This window comes from Oryctolagus cuniculus, chromosome 4 (genome assembly GCF_051225735.1).
Source record: "Oryctolagus cuniculus isolate XC-2025 breed Fujian yellow rabbit chromosome 4, ASM5122573v1, whole genome shotgun sequence".
NCBI classification, from domain to species: Eukaryota; Metazoa; Chordata; class Mammalia; order Lagomorpha; family Leporidae; genus Oryctolagus; species Oryctolagus cuniculus.
The window spans coordinates 143,192,092-143,203,135 of NC_142870.1; positions in this window are offsets into that span (position 1 = coordinate 143,192,092).

Here is an 11,044-nt window from a genome sequence, read left to right on the forward strand (position 1 = left end):
CCAGTGAGCACAGCCGCCTGCTGCCGGCCAGCCTGCTGCTGCTTGTGCATAGCTCCACCCCAGGGAGCTACAGCTGTAGCTACACAAACGCAGAAAGTGAAGCAGCACAAGCCCAGGTGACTATATGGAACTTCAAGCCAGCAAAGTTCGGACAATTTCAGGAAAAAAAGGCTTTGGCCTGAGTTGTCTGGAGAGTAGGACTTACAGATACAGCCTTAGAGCGCATAGACAAAGGAAGTAGTACAGCCACGTGTTCCAACGGCTCAAGGTTTTTATACTAATTTATCTTGTTCATTTGGAAGAGTTTAAAAGTATAGCAAAGTACAGAGAATAATACACGTATTCCTACCACCCAGAGTTGACAGTCATTAAATATCAGTTCAATATAAGTTTTTTTAATAGGAAAAAAAACCTAATACTATTGCTGCTTTATCCTTCCTAAAGGCCATATTCCCATAAGTTTGGTGTGTGTTCCTCCCAAGACCACATGCTGTAATTTTATATACAGGAGTAAATGTTCTTGGGCATGATATAGTCCTCCTTTTAGAAATTATTTAAGGTCAAGCATTTGGCCTGGTGGTTAGTACACTGATTAAGGTGCCCGCGTCTCACATCAGAGTACCTGGGTTTAATACCTGACTGCAGCTCCTAACTTCAACTTCCTGCTAATGCACCCCCTGGGAGGCAGCAGGTGATGGCTTAAGTAGTTGGGTCCATGACATCCATGTGGGAAACCTGGATTGAGTTCCTGGCATCCTGACTTCAGCCCAGACCAGTACAGGCATTTGGGGAGTGAACCAGCAGATGGGAGCTCTGTCTCTATCTCTGTGTTTCTCAAATAAATAAATGATTAATTACATAATTTAAATGGCATCATGAAAGGCAAATGGGGGTTTGAGAACAAGACAGGATTGTATATCTATATTTAGAATTCACATCACTGCCATTGTTACATTTATTCAATATTTATCCATCATAAGGTATGCACTGTGGCAGAGAATAAGACAGAAGTCTGGTTAATTCTTCCCACTCATGAAATTTACAGTTTAGTCGGGGAGGCAGTTACAAAAAATAAGCAAAGAGACTGGCAGCCAGTCTCCAAGATGTCCTCCAACAATCCCCACTGCCTGGCAACCCTGTGTTTGTTTGATCCTCTCCCACATTTTACCAGGATTGGTGTGTGACCAACAGCATCCAGCAGAAGTGATGATATGACACTTCTGATATTTGATTATTAAGAAAAAAAAAAAAGAAACCCTGCGGCTTCTGTCTTTGGTGTCTTCATGCTGTCTTGGTCCACTCGTTCTGTGGGAAGCTGCCGTGTCATAGGGACACAGTGGCAGCTTAGGAAGTGGCCCACTTGATGGGAATGAACTGAGTCCTTCCAGCAACCATATGAGTGAACTTAGAAATGAATTCTCCAACCTCAGTTGAACCTCGCAGTGACTGTAGGGCAAACAGGTTGACTGCAACCTCATGAGAAGTCTCATCCAGACCATCCAGTGAAGCTACTGTGTGTTCATGGACCCACAGAATACTAATTGAGAGAATAAGTATTTATTTTAAGATGGTATGATAGAGGCTGGTGCCCTGGCATAGTGGGTAACAGCCACTGCCTCCAGTGCCGGAATCCCATGTGAGTGCCAGTCCTGATCCCAGCTGCTCCACCTCTGATCCAGCTCTCTGCTATGGCCTGGGAAAGCAGTAGAAGATGGCCCAAGTGCTCCGGCCCCTGCACCGGTGTGGGAGACCTGGAAGAGGATCATGGCTCCTGGCTCCTGGCTTTGGATCGGTCCAGCTCAGGCCATTGTAGCCATCTAGGGAGTGAACCAGCAGATGGCAGACTTATCTCTCTCTGCCTCTCTGTAACTATGCTTGTCAAATAAATAAACAAATCTTTTTTTTTTAAAGATGGTTTGTTTGGGGGTAATGTGTTATGTAATAATAGATTAATTATTACATGGAAAGGTGCAATTGTAAATTTCAAAAGATGCAGATAGCAATCTGGTAGTAGAGCAGGTGCCCACAATGTGGTCTATGACACAGCCTGGCTGTGTCACACACTAGTGTGTAATCTTGGCAAGTTCTTTTTGGCTTCCATTTCCTAATCTGCTCATTTGTAAAATAGAGATAATAACAGTACTCATATTAACGTTGCTGTGAAGAGTTAACAAATTAGACTATGAAAAGTGCTTAGCATAGGGCCCGCCACATTGGAAGTGCTTAGTTAAATGTAATTATTATCGTTCTGAGCACTTGTCATCCATTTCCATTGTGTATGGTCCTTCCTGTTGGAAGGTGCCCTGCTTCAGGATGAATCTGAGACAAACTTAACCATGCAGTTCAGGACCATATTGAGCACCTACTGTGTACCAGGCAACAGCACAAGGTGCAGAGTTTAGGAAGATGTAGTCCATTTCCCCCAGGAGTTCAGATTCTTGTAGAAGAGACAAAAACTGAAGAGAGCTGAAATGAAGACATGCCTTGGATCTCAACTGAAGCATCAGTTCATCAGAGAGGTCTTCCCCTCAACCCCTATTTTCTTCTCTTACGTCCTTGTTGTAGCTATATACTTACTTGTCTTCCGTATTCTCTCACCAACTAGACTATAAGCTCCACAGGGGCAGAACCACATTTGGCGTTCTTAACACTGTGAACTCAGCAGCTAATTCAATCCCTACCATGTAACCAGTGCTTAATACATTTTTATGAATGAATGTTAATGCTTCGAGCCATTTGAATTCTGATGGGTGGTTTTGTTCATAGAACACTTCTGAGAAGGATGTGGCAGGATGCTGAGGTAAAGCCTACTTGGGTGCAGGGTCCTTTCCTTCCATTGCAAAGAGAGGTTCCAGAAAGGCTTTGGGGGTCCCTCAGAAGAGAGTTCCTTTGGAGAGCAGTGTGGAGCCCCTCCCATCCACTCACCTCCTATGCAAAATTCAGGAACATTTTTCCATTTTTTAGTATCCTCTTCTATTTCTTTCTTTAAGATTTTGTAATTCTCATCGTAGAGATCTTTGATGTCCCTGGTTAAGTTTATTCCAAGGTATTTGATTGTTTTTGTAGCTATTGTGAATGGGATTGATCTTAGAATTTCTTCTTCAGCCATGGCATTGCCTTTGTATACAAATGCTGTTGATTTCTGTGCACTGATTTTATATCCTGCTACTTTGCCAAATTTTTCTATGAGTTCCAATAGTCTCTTAGCAGAGTTCTTTGGACCCCTAAATAAAGAATCATATCATCTGAAAAGAGGGATAGTTTGACTTCTTCCTTCCTAATTTGTATCCCTTTAATTTCTTTTTCTTGCCTAATGGCTCTGGCTAAAACTTCCAGAACTATATTGAATAGCAGTGGTGAGAGTGGGCATCCCTGTCTGGTACCAGATCTCAGTGGAAATGCTTCCAACTTTTCCCCATTCAATAGGATGCTGGCCATGGGTATTTCATAAATTGCTTTGATTGCATTGAGGAATGTTCCTTCTATACCCAATTTGCTTAGAGTTTTCATCATGAAAGGGTATTGTATTTTATCAAATGCTTTCTCTGCATCTATTGAAATAATCATATGGATTTTATTCTGCAGTTTGTTAATGTGGTGTATCACATTGATTGATTTGTGAACGTTGAACCATCCCTGCATACCAGGGATAAATCCCACTTTGTCTTGGTGGATGATCTTTCTGATGTGTTGTTGCATTCTATTGGCCAGAATTTTATTGAAGATTTTTGCATCTATGTTCATCAGGAAAATTGGTCTGTAATTTTCTTTTTCTGCTACATCTTTTTCACGTTTAGGAATCGAGGTGATGCTGGCTTCATAGAAAGAATTTGGGAGGATTCCCTCTTTTTCGATTGTTCTGAATAGTTTGAGAAGAATTGGAGTTAGTTCTCCTTTAAATGTCTGGTAGAATTCAGCAGTGAATCCATCCAGTCCTGGGATTTCCTTCATTGGGAGGGCCTTTATTACTGATTCAATTTCTGACTCGGTTATGGGTCTGTTTAGATTTTCTATGTCTTCATGGTTCAATTTAGGTAGGTTGCATGTGTCCAGGAATCTATCCATTTCTGATAGATTTCCCTGTTTGCTGGCATACAACTCCTTGTAGTAATTTCTGATGACTCTTATTATTTCTGTGGTGTCTGCTGTTACATTCCCTTTTTCATCTCTGGTTTTATTGATTTGGGTTTTTCTCTTCTTTTTTTAGTTAGTTGGGCCAATGGGGTGTCAGTTTTGTTTATTTTTTCAAAAAACCAGCTCTTCATTTTGATAATCTTTTGTAATTTTTATTCAATTTTGTTGATTTCTTCTCTAATTTTAATTATTTCTCTTCTACTAGTTTTGGGTCTGGTTTGCTGCAATTTTTCCAAATCCTTGAGATGCATTGATGACTCATTTATTTGGTGCCTTTCCAATTTCTTGATGTAGGCCCCTATTGCTATAAACTTTCCTCTCAATACTGCTTTTGCCATATCCCATAAGTTTTGATATGTTGTGTTGTTATCCTCATTTACTTCCAGAAAGTTTTTGATCTCTCTATTGATTTCTTCTATGACCCATTGTTCATTCAGGAGCATGTTGTTCAGTCTCCATGTGTTTGCATATGCTCTAGGGATTCCTGAGTTGCTAATTTCCAGCTTCATTCCACTGTGGTCTGAGAATCTGCATGGTATGATTTCAATTCTTTTGAATTTGCTGAGACTTGATTTATGGCCTAGTATGTGATCAATCCTAGAGTGGGTTCCATGCACTGCTGAGAAGAATTTTTATTCTTTAACTGTAGGATGAAAAGTTCTGTAGATATCTGTTAGATCTGTCTGATCTATAGTGTCCCTTAAATCTGCTATTTTCTTGTTGATCTTCTGTCTGGTTGATCTGTCTATTGCTGAAAGTGGAGTATTGAAGTCCCCCAATACTATTGTATTGGAGTCTAAGTCTCCCTTTAAGTTCCTTAACATATTTTTAAATAAACCAGTGCCCTGTAATTTATATATAAATTACATATAACTTATATATAAAATACATATACATTTATAATAGTTACATATTCCTGTTGAATTGATCCCTTAATCATTATATAGTGCCCCTCTTTGTCTCTCTTAACAGTTTTTGTGTTAAAGTTTATTTTGTCTGATATTAAGATGGCTATGCAAGCTCTTTTTTGGCTTCTGTTGGCATGGAATATCTTTTTCTAACCTTTCACTTTCAGCTTGCGTGCACTTTTGTTGGAAAGATGTGTTTTCTTATAAGCAGCAAATAGATGGGTTTTGTTTTTTTTAATCCATTCAGTCAGTCTGTATCTTTTAATTGGGGATTTGAGGCCATTCAGTGTGACTATTGATTAGTGACTTTGCCCTGCCATTTTCCCAAAGATATTTCTTTTTTTTTTCTTTTATTTAATGAATATAATATCCAAAGTACAGCTTATGGATTACAATGGCTTCCCCCCCATAACTTCCCTCCCACTCCCATACTCTCTCCCCTTCCATTCATATCCAGATTCATTTTCAATTCTCTTTATGTACAGAAGATCAGTTTAGTATATATTAAGTAAAGATTTCAACAGTTTGCACCCACACAGAAACACAAAGTGAAAAATAGTGTTTGAGTACTAGTTATAGCATTAAATCACAATGTACAGCACATTAAGGACAGAGATCCTACATGAGGAGTAAGTGCACAGTGACTCCTATTGTTGACTTAACAAATTGACACTCTTGTGCATCAGTAATCACCCTAGGCTCTTGTCATGAGTTGCCAAGGCTATGGAAGCCTTTTGAGTTTGCCAACTCTGATCATATTTGGACAAGGTCATAGTCAAAGTGGAAGTTCTATCCCCCCTTCAGAGAAAGGCACCTCCTTCTTTGATGACCTGTTCTTTCCACTGAGATCTCACTTGTGGAGATCTTTCATTTAAGTCATTTTTTTTTTTTTTTGCCAGAGTGTCTTGGCTTTCCATGCCTGAAATACTCTCATGGGCTTTTCAGCCAGATCCGCGTGCCTTAAGGGCTGATTCTGAGGCCAGAGTGCTGTTTAGGACATCTGCCATTCTATGAGTCTGCTGTGTATCCCGCTTCCCATGTTGGATCGTTCTCTCCCTTTTTTATTCTATCAGTTAGTATTTGTAGACACTAGTCTTGTATATGTGATCAATTTGGCTCTTAGTCCTATCATTATGATCAATTGTAAACAGCAATTGATCACTTGGACTAGTAAGATGGCATTGGTACAGCCACCTTGATGGGATTGAATTGGAATCCCCTGGTATGTTTCTAACTCTACCATCTGGGGCAAGTCTGATTGAGCATGTCCCAAATTGTACATCTCTTCCTTCTCTTATTCCCACTCCCAGAGATATTTCTAATATATGCTTTGAACTTCCCGTGATTTTTTACTGGGAGATTTTCTTCCTTTACTTTCTTTCATATTGATGACCATGTTTCTGTGTTTCTGTGTGTAAAACAGCTTTAAGTATCTTTTTGCAGGGCTGGATGAATGGTGACAAATTCTTTCAATTTCTGTTTGCTATGAAAGGTCTTTATTTCACCTTCATTCACAAATGAGAACTTTGCAGGATATAATATTCTGGGATGACAGTTTTTTTCTCTTAGTACTTGGGTTATATTTCGCCATTCCCTCCTAGCCTGTAGGGTTTCTAATGAGAAGTCAGCTGTGAGTCTAATTGGAGATCCTCTGAGAGTAATCTGACGTTTCTCTCTTGCACGTTTTAGAATATTTTCTTTATGTTTTCACTGTGGTGAGTTTGATTATAATGTGTCATGGTGAGGATCTCTTTTGGTCATGCTTATATTGGGGTTCTATGTGCTTCCTCTACTTGGATGTCTCTTTCCTTCTCCAAACCCAGGAAGTTTTCTGCTAGTATCTCACTAAAAAGGCCTTCTGATCCTTTTTTTTTTTTTTTTTTTTTTTGACAGGCAGAGTGGATAGTGAGAAAGAGAGACAGAGAGAAAGGTCTTCCTTTGCCATTGGTTCACCTTCCAATGGCCGCTGCGGCCGGCGCACTACACTGATCCGAAGCCAGGAGCCAGGTGCTTCTCCTGGTCTCCCATGCGGGTGCAGGGCCCAAGGACTTGGGCCATCCTCCACTGCACTCCTGGGCCACAGCAGAGAGCTGGCCTGAAGAGGGTTAACCAGGACAGAATCCGGCGCCCCAACCGGGACTAGAACCCAGTGTGCCAGCGCTGCAGGCAGAGGATTAGCCTATTGAGCTGTAGAGCCAGCCTCTAATCCTTTCTCTCTCTCCATGCCTTCAGGAACTCCTAGAATCCGAATGTTGGATTTTTTAATAGTATCCTGTAGATTCCCAATAATATTTTTTAGATTTCTAATTTCCTCTTCTTTTCTTTGGTTTGACTGTATACTTTCCTGTGCTCTGTCTTCTAAGTCCGATATTCTCTCTTCTGCCTCACTGATTCTGTTTTTAAGGCTCTCAAATGTGTTTTTTATTTGCTCTATTGAATTCTTCATTTCATTTTGATTTCTCTTCAATATCTCAATTTCATGCTTTACTAAATTCCTCTTTTCATTTTGATTCCTTAAGATTTCATTTTTACAAGATTTTCTGTCCTGTCCTGTATAGATTTCTGTAGTTCTTGCATTTGTTTTTGATAACTTCTAAATGTTCTTATCATAAATTTTTTGAATTCTGTATCTTGCATTTCTTCTATCTCATTATCTTCATAATCTTGTATTGGAGTGTTATGTTCATTTGGGAGCGTCATGATGTCTTCCTTGTTCTTGTTTCCTTGGTTTTTGTGTTTGTTGTTTGGCATTGTGGAGATATTCTTTGGTTTCTTTTTTTTTTTTCTTTCTGTGGTGGCTTTTCTCATTATACTATGACTCTAGATCAAGTGGACTGTCTGCTTTTAGTGAATCTGTAGAGGCTTGTGGTGGGTGTGGCCAGAGAGCTCTATTCTGTTCTTCAGGGTTAAGGGTGTGCCGAAGGTGACATACCCAGGTTTGGCGTGGTAAATCTCCTCTCTCTCTCTCTCTCTCTCTCTCTCTTATTCAGAAGGGAAGTAATTCAGCTCAGCTGAGCTCTTCTCCTCAATGGCAATCAGTGCCTGAGCACTAGCCCCAGTGGGTATAATATTCGTCTGCTCTGTCCCAAGGACCACACAAAGGATCTGTGCAGTACTCAGTGTAAGTTCAGAGTCCCCTGCAGTGTCTCTCACCGGGTAGCCAAGGACACCTGAGTTTGCGGCATCTCCCACTGAGACAATTCATGTCTCAGCCAAACCGTGAGTTCTCCCACACACCCTCAAAAATTTTTTTTTCACAGCCCCAGTTCATAAGCTCCATACATTCACTTGGTTTTAGTCTCCTGTTATTACTCCCAACCAGAGTCAGTTTTTTCTGCGTGGCTGAGGGCGGGCACAGTCCTGACATATGTCTAAAATGGTGCCTGCTCTATTGTCCGGCACACCTTTGCAACATGAGTGGAGAGAGAGAATCGTGTCCGTACCATCCCTTTTATTTTTTTCTCTCCTCTAGTTAGGCTGGTGTACTTTCCCCCACGGGGCTTCAAGCCTTGTTCCCTCTAGGCTCTTCCTGCCACTTTTCCACCAGCATCTCAGGCTACTGCAGTTTCGCCTACCTCTCTTTCCAGCACTGGTGCGGAGGAGAAAATTCTCGGCAGCTGGGCTCCCGAGCTGTGGGCACCCGTGTTCTCCACGTAGATCCACCGTGTCCCTCTAATTCTGGAAGAGTTTCCTTTGCAGTTTTTTCCCTAACTCTTCCCTGAGACTTCACTATCTCCACTTCTTTTAACTATCTTTTCCTGGACTATCCTCCGCCATCTTGGAGGCCCTCTTCACAAAATCTAGGAACTGGTAGGGGGGACTATTTTCAGAAATCAAGAATAATCAGCCTTCCTGGACTTCTGAGATGGTGAAAGACACCCTGACCATCCAGGTAGTGTCCATTGTCTGCCTCCCCAGTACTGGGCTCCAGTTTTATTCAAGTAGCCACGTCTCTAACCTGCAACCCCTGTGCCTCCCTGACCCCACTGCCAATCCCGCTAATGGTAAACCTTTTTCTTCTGGAATTTAGGCTTAAGCCATCTGCACACTTCTCAGTGACTGACCAGGAGGCACAGTGTGCCTGTGTGACCTAATTGGTTAAACAGAGAAACAAACAGGAAGGAAAGATTTTTAGATGGAAAAGAAAGTGTGTGGTCCTGATTGCTCCTGATGGACAGTGCAAACTTGAAGCTCACTCTCTTTATAGTAGAGGAGAGGGACTAATAGCAACTGGGTCCTTCATAACCTGAACTACTGGATTAACCAGTTCTAAGTCTACACTGCCTCTGGGTTTTCTGCTATATGAAATAATCAATTTCCTTATTGTGAAATAGTCACCTTCTGTATTTAAGAAGACAGTTTGAATCAGATTTTCTAGTACTTGCATCCAAAATAATCCTGACTCAGAGATGTTTGGCCTCCTGTCCATAATTATGGCAACCTAGGAAAGGAAATCAGTGAGATCCTTTGTATTTTAAAAGCTGAAAATTAAAATCTGCCAGCTGTTGTTAATGTGAGTATCCAGGTATACAAAAGGCAGGTGTACGGGTGCAAGGGGAGGGGGAAGGGACCTGTCTGCAAGGCAGAGACACAGACACCAAACTCACAGAGGCCACAGCTTTCTGGAAGAAGGGCCTGAAAGTGTTGAGCCCTAACAGCTGTGCCCTTGGATCTCCTTGTGAGAGAGACGGTGGCTGCTACCATCTCTGGGATATCTCTGTCAGCCACTAAGGAACCTTCTTCTGCCACAGTGCTGCATCCTTTGGCCAATGGAAAAGACAGATTGTCAACAGCGACACCATGTGGCTATGAGATGCAATGAAAGCAGAAAACAATACAGACCAGGTCTTGCCTTCAGGTGAGTTTTTCCTTAGAACTTTTTGGATCACTGAACTCCCTGTAAGTTTTGAAATTGATGGGCAGGAACTCTAGTTTTAGACTCTAAATGAGCTAAACTGAGAAATATATGATTATTTCTTTCTGTGGAAAAAAGAGCTGTGATCATAGTTGCACATGGTGGAACCATTTTTTGTCTATATAAAAAAGTATATAATAATTGGGTTTGAAGAGACCCAAATGAAAATCCTCCTATTTTACACACCTGCTGAAACCTAGCAATGGTTCCCCATCACTTCTTGAGTGAAGTCTCAGCTCCTGAGCACATCTCCGAAGGCCTTTCTTTCTCTGCCTCTCTGATGGTCGCAACAGAGTCCTGATTCCTGGCAGGCGCTGGCTCACTTGGCTAATCCTCCACCTGTGGCGCCAGCACACCGGGTTCTAGTCCCGGTTGGGGAGCCAGATGCTGTCCCGGTTGCTCCTCTTCCAGGCCAGCTCTCTGCTGTGGCCAGGGAGGGCAGTGGAGGATGGCTCAAGTGCTTGGGCCCTGCACTCGCATGGGAGACCAGGAGGAAGCACCTGGCTCCTGGCTTCGGACCAGCACAGTGCACCAGCTGTAGCGGCCATTTGGGGGGTGAACCAGCAGAGGGAAGAAATTTCTCTCTGTCTCTCTCTCTCTCTCACTGTCTAACTCTGTCGAAAGAAGGGAAGAAAGAAAGAAAGAAAGAAAGAAAGAAAGAGAGAGAGAGAGAGAAAGGAAGAAAGAAGAATCCTGATTCTTTAGGAAGCCTTTAGTAAGTTTCACTGTATCTGTCAATGCTTTGGGAGTTAGGTGTGTGGTTCTGGAGAAAGGCAGATATGCGATGTACCAAAAGGGCCCTAGGTGGATTACAAGAAAAGTAATTTTAAAAAGAGTAAGTTTAAAGAGACCTTGTGAGCTAGGCATTATACTAAGGTGCTTTTGAACTGTGTGCACAAGTCTTCTTTAAATACCCCACCTCCGCCGTAAAATGGCTATGGGACTCTTACTGTTAAGAATCATGATTTTAAAAAACAAAACAAAACAAAATTTTATTTATGTGTTTGAAAGGTGGAGAAACAGAGATGGTCTATTGGTTCACTCCCCGAAGATCCATGGCCAGGCAAGGCCCAGAGCCCAGAACCCA